This window comes from Tachypleus tridentatus, chromosome 7, assembly GCF_004210375.1.
Source record: "Tachypleus tridentatus isolate NWPU-2018 chromosome 7, ASM421037v1, whole genome shotgun sequence".
NCBI classification, from domain to species: Eukaryota; Metazoa; Arthropoda; class Merostomata; order Xiphosura; family Limulidae; genus Tachypleus; species Tachypleus tridentatus.
The window spans coordinates 175,182,961-175,198,554 of NC_134831.1; positions in this window are offsets into that span (position 1 = coordinate 175,182,961).

Consider the following 15,594-nt stretch of genomic DNA (forward strand, 5'->3'; position numbering starts at 1 on the left):
AAGTATACATTATCAATAGAAGGAGATGGAAGAGGTGTAAAGTATACTCTTAATAGAAGGAGATGGAAGGTGTAAAATATACATTATCAATGTAGGAGATGGAAGGTGTAAAGTATACATTATTAATAGAAAGGAGATGGAAGGTGTAAAGAGTTATAAATTATGAATGGAAAGTGTAAAGCATACTTTAATAGAAAAGGAGGAGATGGAAGGTGTAAAAGAATACATTATCAACAGAAGGGGAGATGGAAGGAAGGTAAAAGTATACATTATCAATAGAAGGAGATGGAAGGTGTAAAAGTATTACTTGCATTATTAGGAGGAGATGGAATGGTGTAAAGTATACATTATTAATAGAAGGAGATGGAAGGTGTAAAGTATACATTATCAATAGAAAGTGTAAAGATGGAGGAAGTGTAAAATATACTTTATTAATAGAAGGAGATGGAAGGTGTAAAGTGTACATTATCAGTAGGAGCTGGAAGGTGTAAAGTATACATTATCAATAAAAGGAGATGGAAGGTGTAAATTATACTTTATTAATAAGAGGAGATAGAAGGTGTAAAGTATATTTTATTAATAGAAGGAGATGGGAAGGTGTAAAGTATACATTATGGCAACAGGAAGAAGGTGTAAAGTATACATTATCAATAGAAGGAGATGGAAGGTGTAAAGTATACTTTATTAATAGAAGGAGATGGAAGGTGTAAAGTGTACATTATCAGAAGGAGATGGAAGGTGTAAAGTGTACATTATCAGAAGGAGATGGAAGGTGTAAAGTATACATTATCAATAGGAGATGGAAGGTGTAAAGTATACATTATCAATAGAAGGAGATGGAAGGTGTAAAGTATACTTTATTTATAGAAGAAGATGGAAGGTGTAAAATATACTATTAATAGAAGGAAATGGAAGGTGTAAAGTATACATTATCAATAAAAGGAGATGGAAGGTGTAAAGTATACATTATCAATAGAAGGAGATTGAAGGTGTAAAGTGTACATTATCAATAGAAGGAGATGGAAGGTGTAAATTATACTTTATTAATAGGAGGAAATAGAAGGTGTAAAGTATACTTTATTAATAGAAAGAGATGGAAGGTGTAAAGTATATATAATTAACAGGAAAAAAGGTGTAAAGTATACATTATCAATAGAAGGAGGTGGAAGGTGTAAAGTATACTTTCTTAATAGAAGGAAATGGAAGGTGTAAAGTGTACATCATCATCGGAGAAGGATGGAAGGTGTAAAGTGTACATTATCAGAAGGAGATGGAAGGTGTAAAGTGTACATTATCAGAAGGAGATGGAAGGTGTAAAGTATACATTATCAATAGGAGATGGAATGTGTAAAGTATACATTATAAATAGAAGGAGATGGAAGGTGTAAATTATACTTTATTAATAGGAGGAGATAGAAGGTGTAAAGTATACTTCATTAATAGAATTAGATGGAAGGTGTAAAATATACATAATTAACAGCAAGAAAGGTGTAAAGTATAAATAATAAACAGCAAGAAAGGTGTAAAGTATACATTATTAATAGAAGGAGATGGAAGGTGTAAAGTATACATTATCAATAGAAGGAGATGGAAGGTGTAAAGTATACATTATCAATAGAAGGAGATTGAAGGTGTAAAGTGTACTTTATCAGTAGGAGATGGAAGGTGTAAAATATACATTATCAGTAGGAGATGGAAGTTGTAAAGTATACCTTATCAATAGAAAAAGATGGAAGGTGTAAAGTATACGTTATCAATAGAAGAAGATGGAAGGTGTAAAGTATACATTATCAATAGAAGGAGATGGAAGGTAAAAATATACATATACATTATCAACAAAAGGAGATGGAAGGTGTAAAGTATACATTATCAATAGAAGGAGATGGAAGGTGTAAAGTATACATTTTTAATAGAAGAGAGATGGAAGAGATGTAAATGAATACATTATCAACAGAAGGAGATGGAAGGTGTAAGTATACATTATAGAAGGAGATGGAAGGTGTAAATTATACATTTACATTAATAGGAGGATAGAAGGTGTAAAGTATACATTATTAATAGAAGGAGATGGAAGGTGTAAAGTATACATTATCAATAGAAGTAGATGGAAGGTGTAAATTATACTTTATTAATAGAAGGAGATGGAAGGTGTAAAGTGTACATAATTAAAAGCAAGAAAGGTGTAAAGTATAAATTATAAAGAGAAGGAAATGGAAGGTGTAAAGTATACTTTATTAATAGAAGGAGATGGAAGGGTAAAGTGTACATTATCAGAAAGGAGATGGAAGGTGTAAAGTGTACATTATCAGTAGGAGCTGGAAGGTGTAAAGTATACATTATCAATAGAAGGAGGTGGAAGGTGTAAATTATACTTTATTAATAGGAGGAGATGGAAGGTGTAAAGTATACTATTAATAGAAGGAAATGGAAGGTGTAAAGTATACATTATCAATAGGAGGAGTATACATTATCAATAGAAGGAGATAAGAATGTATAAAGTATACATTATCAATAAGAAAAGAGATTGAAGGTGTAAAAGTATACTTTATCAGATGGAGATGGAAGGTGTAAAATATACATTATCAGTAGGAGATGGAAGGTGTAAAGTATACCTTATCAATAGAAGGAAAAAGATGGAAGGTGTAAATTATACATTATCAAAAAAAAAAGATGGAAGGTGTAAAGTATACATTATCAATAGAAGGAGATGGAAGGGTGTAGGAGGAATTATACATTTTAATTAGAAGGAGATGGAAGGTGTAAAGAATACATTATCAACAGAAGGAGATGGAAGGTGTAAAGTATACATTATCAATAGAAGGAGATGGAAGGTGTAAATTATACTTTGTTAATAGGAGGAGATAGAAGGTGTAAAGTATACTTTATTAATAGAAGGAGATGGAAGGTGTAAAGTATACATTATCAATAGAAGGAGATGGAAGGTGTAAATTATACTTTATTAATAGAAGGAGATGGAAGGTGTAAAGTGTACATAATTAAAAGCAAGAAAGGTGTAAAGTATAAATTACAAAGAGAAGGAAATGGAAGGTGTAAAGTATACTTTATTAATAGAAGGAGATGGAAGGTGTAAAGTGTACATTATCAGAAGAAGATGGAAGGTGTAAAGTGTACATTATCAGTAGGAGCTGGAAGGTGTAAAGTATACATTATCAATAGAAGGAGATGGAAGGTGTAAAATATACTTTATAAATAGGAGGATATAGAAGGTGTAAAGTATATTTTATTAATAGAAGGAGATGGAAGGTGTAAAGTATACATAATCTAACAGGAAGAAATGTGTAAAGTATACATTATCAATAGAAGGAGATGAAAGTGTAAAGTATACTTTCTTAATAGAAGGAGATGGAAGGTGTAAAGTGTACATTATCAGAAGAAGAGGGTAGGTGTAAAGTATACATTATCAGTAGGAGATGGAAGGTGTAAAGTATACGTTATCAATAGAAGGAGATGGAAGGTGTAAAATATACATTATCAGTAGGAGATGGAAGGTGTAAAGTATACTATTAATAGAAGGAGATGGAAGGTGTAAAGTATACATTATGAATGGAAAGTGTAAAGCATACTTTCTTAATAGAAGGAGATGGAAGGTGTAAAGAATACATTATCAACAGAAGGAGATGGAAGGTAAAAAGTATACATTATCAATAGAAGGAGATGGAAGGTGTAAATTATACTTTATTAATAGGAGGAGATAGAAGGTGTAAAGTATACTTTATTAATAGAAGGAGATAGAAGGTGTAAAGTATACATTATCAATAGAAGGAGATGGAAGGTGTAAATTATACTTTATTAATAGAAGGAGATGGAAGGTGTAAAGTGTACATAATTAAAAGCAAGAAAGGTGTAAAGTATAAATAATAAAGAGAAGGAAATGGAAGGTGTAAAGTATACTTTATTAAGAGAAGGAGATGGAAGGTGTAAAATGTACATTATCAGAAGGAGATGGAAGGTGTAAAGTGTACATTATCAGTAGGAGCTGGAAGGTGTAAAGTATACATTATCAATAGAAGGAGATGGAAGGTGTAAAGTATACTTTATAAATAGGAGGATATAGAAGGTGTAAAGTATATTTTATTAATAGAAGGAAATGGAAGGTGTAAAGTATACATAATTAACAGGAAGAAAGGTGTAAAGTATACATTATCAATAGAAGGAGATGAAAAGTGTAAAGTATACTTTATTAATAGAAGGAGATGGAAGGTGTAAAGTGTACATTATCAATAGAAGGAGATGGAAGGTGTAAAATATACATTATCAGTAGGAGATGGAAGGTGTAAAGTATACTATTAATAGAAGGAGATGGAAGGTGTAAAGTATACATTATGAATGGAAAGTGTAAAGCATACTTTCTTAATAGAAGGAGATGGAAGGTAAAAAGTATACATTATCAATAGAAGGAGATGGAAGGTGTAAATTATACTATATTAATAGGAGGAGATAGAAGGTGTAAAGTACACTTTATTAATAGAAGGAGATAGAAGGTGTAAAGTATACATTATCAATAGAAGTAGATGGAAGGTGTAAATTATACTTTATTAATAGAAGGAGATGGAAGGTGTAAAGTGTACATAATTAAAAGCAAGAAAGGTGTAAAGTATAAATTATAAAGAGAAGGAAATGGAAGGTGTAAAGTATACTTTATTAAGAAGGAGATGGAAGGTGTAAAATGTACATTATCAGAAGGAGATGGAAGGTGTAAAGTGTACATTATCAGTAGGAGCTGGAAGGTGTAAAGTATACATTATCAATAAAAGGAGATGAAAGGTGTAAATTATACTTTATTAATAGGAGGAGATAGAAGGTGTAAAGTATATTTTATTAATAGAAGGAGATGGAAGGTGTAAAGTATACATAATTAACAGGAAGAAAGGTGTAAAGTATACATTATCAATAGAAGGAGATGGAAAGTGTAAAGTATACTTTCTTAATAGAAGGAAATGGAAGGTGTAAAGTGTACATTATCAGAAGGAGATGGAAGGTGTAAAGTGTACATTATCAGAAGGAGAGGGTAGGTGTAAAGTATACATTATCAGTAGGAGATGGAAGGTGTAAAGTATACGTTATCAATAGAAGGAGATGGAAGGTGTAAAGTATACTTTATTTATAGAAGGAGATGGAAGGTGTAAAATATACTATTAATAGAAGGAAATGGAAGGTGTAAAGTATACATTATCAATAAAAGGAGATGGAAGGTGTAAAGTATACATTATCAAGAGAAGGAGATTGAAGGTGTAAAGTGTACATTATCAATAGAAGGAGATGGAAGGTGTAAATTATACTTTATTAATAGGAGGAAATAGAAGGTGTAAAGTATACTTTATTAATAGAAGGAGATGGAAGGTGTAGAGTATATATAATTAACAAGAAAAAAGGTGAAAAGTATACATTATCAATAGAAGGAGGTGGAAGGTGTAAAGTATACTTTCTTAATAGAAGGAAATGGAAGGTGTAAAGTGTATATTATCAGAAGGAGATGGAAGGTGTAAAGTATACATTATCAGAAGGAGATGGAAGGTGTAAAGTATACATTATCAATAGGAGATGGAAGGTGTAAAGTATACATTATTAATAGAAGGAGATGGAAGGTGTTAAATTATACTTTATTAATAGGAGGAGATAGAAGGTGTAAAGTATACTTCATTAATAGAATTAGATGGAAGGTGTAAAATATACATAATTAACAGCAAGAAAGGTGTAAAGTATAAATAATAAACAGCAAGAAAGGTGTAAAGTATACATTATTAATAGAAGGAGATGGAAGGTGTAAAGTGTACATTATCAGAAGGAGATGGAAGGTGTAAAATATACATTATCAGTAGGAGATGGAAGGTGTAAAGTATACCTTATCAATAGAAAAAGATGGAAGGTGTAAAGTATACGTTATCAATAGAAGAAGATGGAAGGTGTAAAGTATACATTATCAATAGAAGGAGATGGAAGGTGTAAATTATACATTATCAACAAAAGGAGATGGAAGGTGTAAAGTATACATTATCAATAGAAGGAGATGGAAGGTGTAAAGTATATATTTTTAATAGAAGGAGATGGAAGGTGTAAAGAATATATTATCAACAGAAGGAGATGGAAGGTGTAAAGTTTACATTATCAATAGAAGGAGATGGAAGGTTTAAATTATACTTTATTAATAAGAGGAGATAGAAGGTGTAAAGTATACTTTATTAATAGAAGGAGATGGAAGGTGTAAAGTATTCATTATCAATAGAAGTAGATGGAAGGTGTAAAGTATACATTATCAATAGAAGTAGATGGAAGGTGTAAGTTATACTCTATTAATAGAAGGAGATTGAAGGTGTAAAGTGTACATAATTAAAAGCAAAAAAGGTGTAAAGTATAAATTATAAAGAGAAGGAAATGGAAGGTGTAAAGTATACTTTATTAATAGAAGTAGATGGAATGTGTAAATTATACTTTATTAATAGGAGGAGATAGAAGGTGTAAAGTATACATTATCAATAGAAGGAGATGGAAAGTGTAAAGTATACTTTCTTAATAGAAGGAAATGGAAGGTGTAAAGTGTACATTATCAGAAGGAGATGGAAGGTGTAAAGTGTACATTATCAGAAGGAGAGGGTAGGTGTAAAGTATACATTATCAGTAGGAGGTGGAAGGTGTAAAGTATACGTTGTCAATGGAAGGAGATGGAAGGTGTAAAGTATACTTTATTTATAGAAGGAGATGGAAGGTGTAAAGTATACTATTAATAGAAGGAAATGGAAGGTGTAAAGTATACATTATCAATAAAAGGAGATGGAAGGTGTAAAGTATACATTATCAAGAAAAGGAGATGGAAGTTGTAAAGTATACATTATCAATAGAAGGAGATTGAAGGTGTAAAGTGTACATTATCAATAGAAGGAGATTGAAGGTGTAAAGTGTACATTATCAATAGAAGGAAATGGAAGGTGTAAATTATACTTTATTAATAGGAGGAAATAGAAAGTGTAAAGTATACTTTATTAATAGAAGGAGATGGAAGGTGTAAAGTATATATAATTAACAGGAAAAAAGGTGTAAAGTATACATTATCAATAGCAGGTGGTGGAAGGTGTAAAGTATACTTTCTTAATAGAAGGAAATGGAAGGTGTAAAGTGTACATTATCAAAAGGAGATGGAAGGTGTTAAGTGTACATTATCAGAAGGAGATGCAAGGTGTAAAGTATACATTATCAATAAAAGGAGATGGAAGGTGTAAAGTATACATTATCAATAGAAGGAAATGGAACGTGTAAAGTATACATTATCAATTGAAAGAGATGGAAGGTGTAAAGTATACACTATCAATAAAAGGAAATGGAAGGTGTAAAGTATACATTAACAACGGAAGGAGATGGAAGGTGTGAAGTATACATTATGAGTAGAAGGAGATAAAAGGTGTAAAGTATACATTATCAGAAGGAGATGGAAGGTGTAAAATATACATTATCAGAAGGAGATGGAAGGTGTAAAGTATACATTATCAATAGAAGGAAATGGAAGGTGTAAAGTATACATTATCAATGGAAAGAAATGGAAGGTGTTAAGTATACACTATCAATAAAAGGAAATGGAAGGTGTAAAGTATACATTAACAACGGAAGGAGATGGAAGGTGTGAAGTATACATTATGAGTAGAAGGAGATAAAAGGTGTAAAGAATACATTATCAATAGAAGGAGATGGAAGGTGTAAAGTATACATTATCAACAAAATGAGATGGAAGGTGTAAAGTATACATTATTAAGAAAAGGAGATTGAAGGTGTAAGGTATACATTATCAATGGAAAGAGATGGAAGGTGTAAAGTATACACTATCAATACAAGGAAATGGAAGGTGTAAAGTATACATTATCAATAGAAGGAGATGGAAGGTGTAAAGTATACATTATCAATAGAAGGAGATGGAAGGTGAAAAGTATACTTTATCAATAGAAGGAGATCGAAGGTGTAAAGTATACATTATCAAAAGAAGGAGATGGAAGGTGTAAAGTATACTTTATTAATAGAAGGATATGGAAGGTGTAAAGTATACATTATCAATAGAAGGAGATGGAAGGTGTAAAGTATACATTATCAATAAAAGGAGATGAGGTGTAAAGTTATCATTATCAATAAAAGGAGATAGAAGGTGTAAAGTATACTTTATTAATAGAAGGAGATAGAAGGTGTAAAGTATACATTATCAATAGAAGGAGATGGAAGGTGTAAAGTATACTTTATTAATAGAAGGAGATGGAAGGTGTAAAGTGTACATTATCAATAGAAGGAGATGGAAGGTGTAAAGTATACTTTATTAATAGAAGGAGGTGGAAGGTGTAAAGTGTACATTATCACTAGAAAAAGATGGAAGGTGTAAAGTATTCTTTATTAATAGAAGGAGATGGAAGGTGTTAAGTATACATTATCAATGGAAGGTGTAAAGTATACATTATCAATGCAAGGTGTAAAGTATACATTGTCAATAGAAGGATATGGAAGGTGTAAAGTATACATTATCAATAGAAGGAGATGGAAGGTGTAAAGTATACTTTATTAATCTAAGGATATGGAAGGTGTAAAGTATACTTTATCAATAGAAGGAGATGGAAGGTGTAAAGTGTACATAATCAATAGAAGGAGATGGAAGGTGTAAAGTGTTCATTATCAATAGAAAGAGATGGAAGGTGTAAAGTATACTTTGTTACTGTTATATACACCAGTGTTTATTTTATTGGTTGTTGTCAACAGATGGTGTAAATAAAGAAGCTAGTTATGGTGTCATGGTATTGTTACTTTATATACACCAGTGTTTATTTTATTGGGTGTTGTCAACAGATGGTGTAAATAAAGAAACTAGTTATGGAGTCACGGTATTGTTACTTTATATACACCAGTGTTTATTTTATTGGTTGTTGTCAACAGATGGTGTAAATAAAGAAGCTAGTTATGGAGTCATGGTATTGTTACTTTATATACACCAGTGTTTATTTTATTGGGTGTTGTCACCAGATAGTGTAAATGAAGATGCTAGATTGTTGATAAATTAATCTAACCTTGAAGAAACTTTCTAATCTTTTTTTTTTACGTATCTCTTTATCTAGTGTGTCAGTTTACTAGTTACGTGACTAAGTAAAGACTTTTGTGATGTTAATAACAATAGAAACTTATTGTCATCAAATAATTAGGATAATAGCTTCCACTTGTGCTTAAATTAAGTTACATGTTGAACAGCGAAATCTGTTGGTGATTATAGCCTGTTCTATGTAAATGTTTTTGTTTCAACCTTGATAACCAGCATCTTGTAGCCGTTTCCTGTAGCCTAATAAATGTTTCAAAAGCTAAAAGGAATAGATAATCAGTTTACCAAGAAACTTCAGCCCTAAAACCTGTAGTTTTCAAACTTCTTTGCACAATTTATTTATGTGCTGGTCTATTGGTGGTTTTTCACAACAAACAAGAATACAATCAACACTGGTGTTTATTAACACTATTGTGTTGTATAGGCATGATTTCACCCAGTTCAAAGAAGCTGAGTGATGTATCCACAATAACATAAAGTTGCTGACCAAGAGGCGATATGTGGTTCCCTACCGGTAGTGGACGGTACTACAAGTTGTGTTTGTGGTAAACCATTTGGCCATGTACAGAATAATTTAACGACTCAATACCCTGCACTTTAAGCATTTGGTAAGTATCTTGAGTAATATGACCAAGCAGTGTTGTGTGCGTAGCTTAATGATTTATGTGTCCAAGCTAATGTTTGTAACTCGTAGTAAAAATGAACTTTATAGCTTAGGACCAGGTTGTGCTGTAATAGTGGTAACAAGAGTGGGCGGTGGGTGCTGTTTACTAGTTGTCTATCAGAAATTAAGACAGTATTGCGCTGACAGCTTTTGTGATGTTAGTCCCTCGTGGAACAGCAAGAAGTGTCAGGACGTCCAACTAAAATCTGGGTCTCGATTCGTTGTGGTAAACACAACAGTTTGTCCAATTTGGCTTTGTTCTGAAAAGAAATCCAGTAAAATTAACAAGTTTTAATTTCCTAAATTATAAAGGGACGATTAATATAATTTATTTAAAATGAATTTTGTTAATATTCAGGTTATGATTTATATGTATGGTTTAATTTAAATCCCCAAAATATGACGTTTTCAAATAGTTTGATTTTATCCGATAGATGACTCTACAATCGATTACATCTCGCCCCTTTCCCGGAACGCACTCATCAGTTTTGCAACTATTCGTTTGATCGATGTGTTTAGTGATTTTGTTTGTTTTTTACATTCAGAAAATTTGGTACCTCCGTGTAATTTAATATTGTACATTCTCGTAAATATTTGGTTTCAAGAAACATGCAATGATTGCTACGTCTATCACATTTGCACCATGCTGTATAGAGTAACGAGTAGTGGAATATGTCGAAATGTACTAATTGTACTTGGTGAACATTAGAACTGATATAAGAATATTATGCTAAGAAACCGGATAACTAGTGATCAGTAAATAACTGTAATATTGTGTTAAGAAACCGGATAACTAGTGATCAATCAATAACTGTAATATTGTGTTAAGAAACCGGGAAACAAGTGATCAGTCAATAACTGTAATATTATGTTAAGAAACCGGATAACTAGTGATCAGTCAATAACTGTAATATTGTATTGAAAACCGGGAAACAAGTGATCAGTCAATAACTGTAATATTGTGTTAAGAAACCGGGAAACAAGTGATCAGTCAATAACTGTAATATTGTGTTAAGAAACCGGGAAACAAGTGATCAGTCAATAACTGTAATATTGTGTTAAGAAACCGGGAAACAAGTGATCAATCAGTAACTGTAATATTGTGTTAAGAAACCGGATAACTAGTGATCATTCAATAACTGTAATATTGTGTTAAGAAACCAGGAAACAAGTGATCAGTCAATAACTGTAATATTGTGTTAAGAAACCGGATAACTAGTGATCAGTAAATAACTGTAATATTGTGTTAAGAAACCGGATAACTAGTGATCAGTCAATAACTGTAATATTGTGTTAAGAAACCGGATAACTAGTGATCAGTAAATAACTGTAATATTGTGTTAAGAAACCGGATAACTAGTGATCATTCAAAAACTGTAATATTGTGTTAAGAAACCGGATAACTAGTGATCAATCAGTAACTGTAATATTGTGTTAAGAAACCGGATAACTAGTGATCAGTCAATAACTGTAATATTGTGTTAAGAAACCGGGAAACAAGTGATCAGTCAATAACTGTAATATTGTGTTAAGAAACCGGGAAACAAGTGATCAGTCAATAACTGTAATATTGTGTTAAGAAACCGGATAACTAGTGATCAATCAATAACTGTAATATTGTGTTAAGAAACCGGATAACTAGTGATCAATCAATAACTGTAATATTGTGTTAAGAAACCGGATAACTAGTGATCAGTAAATAACTGTAATATTGTGTTAAGAAACCGGATAACTAGTGATCAGTCAATAACTGTAATATTGTGTTAAGAAACCGGAAACAAGTGATCAGTCAATAACTGTAATATTGTGTTAAGAAACCGGATAACTAGTGATCAATCAGTAACTGTAATATTGTGTTAAGAAACCGGATAACTAGTGATCAATCAATAACTGTAATATTGCGTTAAGAAACCGGGAAACAAGTGATCAGTCAATAACTGTAATATTGTGTTAAGAAACCGGATAACTAGTGATCAATCAATAACTGTAATATTGTGTTAAGAAACCGGATAACTAGTGATCAGTCAATAACTGTAATATTGTGTTAGAAACCGGATAACTAGTGATCAATCAGTAACTGTAATATTGTGTTAAGAAATTGGATAACTAGTGATCATTCAATAACTGTAATATTGCGTTAAGAAACCGGGAAACAAGTGATCAATCAGTAACTGTAATATTGTGTTAAGAAACCGGATAACTAGTGATCATTCAATAACTGTAATATTGTGTTAAGAAACCGGGAAACAAGTGATCAATCAGTAACTGTAATATTGTGTAAAGAAATAAGGACCTCAAAGACAGGAACGTAAAGGTAACACTTTCTTTGCCAACATCAACTGTCTGATATCTTTGAGCTATAGTATCATTTTCTTTATTAATAGCTGTTGATATTCTCACGTTAGGTAACAATTTCTCTACTAGTTGATATTAAGAGGTATATGCATTATTCTAGACAAACACAGACTTTAAGACAACCGTACATTTATTTAGAAAACATTAAAGTAGACACTACCTTCCTATTAGCATCCTGTTTCAGCTGATAAGCTTGTATTTTCAAGGTCGAACGTTTCCTTGGTAACTTGTTAGAGTCGTTTATTACCAGTTCTTAGTTTTGTTTCTGTTATTATAATCCTATTTCTAAACGTAACTCTTCTCACAGATCTTACCAAAACAAAACTATACACGTCTTCTACAATCCCCTGAATTATTAAGTAATATTATACATAGATAGGTTAATATTTTGTATCATAAAGATGTCAATATTAAGAGAGAAGCATCGTGATTGGGGCGCCACCTAGTGGCATGGTTAACGTGCACAAGACCGACCTGACTGGACCCAAGAGTTGTGTTTTTTATCCTCTTTCTCTGTATCGGAATTCTTAGCCATACATGTGTGACGAAGCTTTAAGAGTACTTTGGTGGCTATGTTGAACCTGCAATAGGTCAGAACAGAAACAAAAATTTACATCACACACAACTTATTTTTAAGTTCACAATTTGTAATAGTGTATTGATTGTTCTAATTTTAGGAGTTAAATCGCTAAGTCTTGTGAATCGTTATTCATGTGACTGAAACCATGGTGAAAGCAAAGTTACAGTGGCAAGGTTAAAATGGATCATTATTGTTATCTTTTTCATATTGTGTGTGTGAAACCTGAAGTACCACTGAATTGTGAAACCTAACAGTATATATGTATGGTCACAGTTATCCAATACCTTTCACGTTTTAAACTGCAACCTGAAGTAACATTAAGTTTTCTAAGTTCATTTTAGTTCAAGTTATTTATTACAATTTATAAAACGTTTCTAGTTAAAAGGAACAGTTAAGAACTAAACATTTCTTCTTTTGAAATACATCTGTATAAACTATGATCAAATTTCGAATCATTATAATTATGCAAAACTGAAACACATTAAGAAAATTTTTCTTTTACAACAAAGTTTTGCTTCTTGAACACTGGTATTCCTTATAGATGTTTGGCTACTGATCACGAAAATCCATCCACATTTGCCCGTCACGTACCATTTTATTGAAATCTTCAGTTTCACCAGGACATTGCTACAATGGAAAAACGATATCAGGACAACTGGAATCCGTCAATGCTTGCTGACTACTGTTGAACACTGCAACACATTGAATACAAGCTAAAATCAGGACCAAAACACTTTTAATTACATTGAACTTAATAGCGTATTAGAAACAAACGCAATTAAATACGTTATTGCCGGTAAACAGTTAACTGTCTATTTCTCAGAGTTCCTATGTGATGAAGCACACCCAAAACTATATTTGTACATACCCACCAGGTACCTGTCACAATCAACAAAAACTTTTCAAAAAAAATTGTTGTGCAATGTAATCGGTATCTACTGCGGGCGCGACATTAATAGCCCCTTGTACTAAAAATATAATGAGGAAGAAAGCATTTGTTGCTTATTGACTTGTAAAGTATTAAAGATGATATACTGTTTTACAATGACAGTTTATATGTAGATTCTAACAACAGAACAATACCAATGTCAGATTGTTTTATAATAAATCTGTAGATGTAGATTCTAACAACAGAACAGTACCAATGTCAGATTGTTTTATAATAAATCTATAGATGTAGATTCTAACAACAGAACAGTACCAATGTCAGATTGTTTGATAATAAATCTGTAGATGTAGATTCTAACAACAGAACAGTACCAATGTCAGATTGTTTGATAATAAATGTGTAGATGTAGATTCTAACAACAGAACAGTACCAATGTCACATTGTTTTATAATAAATCTGTAGATGTATATTCTAACAACAGAACAGTACCAATGTCAGATTGTTTGATAATAAATCTGTAGATGTAGATTCTAACAACAGAACAGTACCAATGTCAGATTGTTTGATAATAAATGTGTAGATGTAGATTCTAACAACAGAACAGTACCAATGTCAGATTGTTTGATAATAAATGTGTAGATGTAGATTCTAACAACAGAACAGTACCAATGTCAGATTGTTTGATAATAAATCTGTAGATGTAGATTCTAACAACAGAACAGTACCAATGTCAGATTGTTTGATAATAACTGTTAAGATGTAGATTCTAACAACAGAACAGTACCAATGTCAGATTGTTTGATAATAAATCTGTAGATGTAGATTCTAACAACAGAACAGTACCAATGTCAGATTGTTTGATAATAACTGTTAAGATGTAGATTCTAACAACAGAACAGTACCAATGTCAGATTGTTTGATAATAAATGTGTAGATGTAGATTCTAACAACAGAACAGTACCAATGTCAGATTGTTTGATAATAAATCTGTAGATGTAGATTCTAACAACAGAACACAACCAATGTCAGATTGTTTGATAATAACTGTTAAGATGCAGATTCTAACAACAGAACAGTACCAATGTCAGATTGTTTGATAATAAATCTGTAGATGTAGATTCTAACAACAGAACAGTACCAATGTCAGATTGTTTTATAATAACTGTTAACATGTATATTCTAACAACAGAACAGTACCAATGTCAGATTGTTTGAAAAACTGTTTGGATTCAGAATTTTTCTCCTGATGACACAGGTATGATAGATCTCGATGATACAGGATTATAATACAGCTATGATAACTGTTTATGACACAGGTAAAGCAGTTGTTTATAACACAGTTAACCTTCAGTGACACGGGTACAATCACTTGTTAAACAATACAAGGACTATTATTTCCACAGCTATTATAGTTTTGGTACAACAAATAATTATCGAAGATGGAAAATATGTTTAACGTTCTAGTCAGAACATTTTGGTCAGGGCTCTGTTTTTATCGTCACAAGTCTGATTATATTTTTAGTACAGTGGACAGTATGCATGGCTTGGTGGAATGTGTAATAACAGATCTCAAGAAACTGTTTAACATCACCCGAACCACTTTATTATAGCTAAAATTATAGATTTACAAATCATGACCTTAATCTGAACATTGTGGTCAACATGGTCATCGTTTCAAACTTCACACTAAAATTAACATGGTCAACGTTTTAATTAACCGATCTTAACTGGACCCTATAACTAACATTTCTGGCAATTAACTTTCAGATGGAAAGCAATAATTGAACCAAATGGTTTTTTGTGTGTATCACTGTTTCTATGTTTTAACATGCTTGTTCTTGTGTGTTTGAACCTGAAAGTTTTATATGTTTGTATAGTTTCTTAAACTTATTGTGTAGCATTTTAAAGATCGTACCCTTTTGTGACAACGGCAGATTTTAACCTATGGGCATCATTGTCAATGACGTCATGTCGTTCAGCCACTTCTCAGCTTTCTGCGAGACTTCCTGAACTGAAGGGGCGGAGGCGTA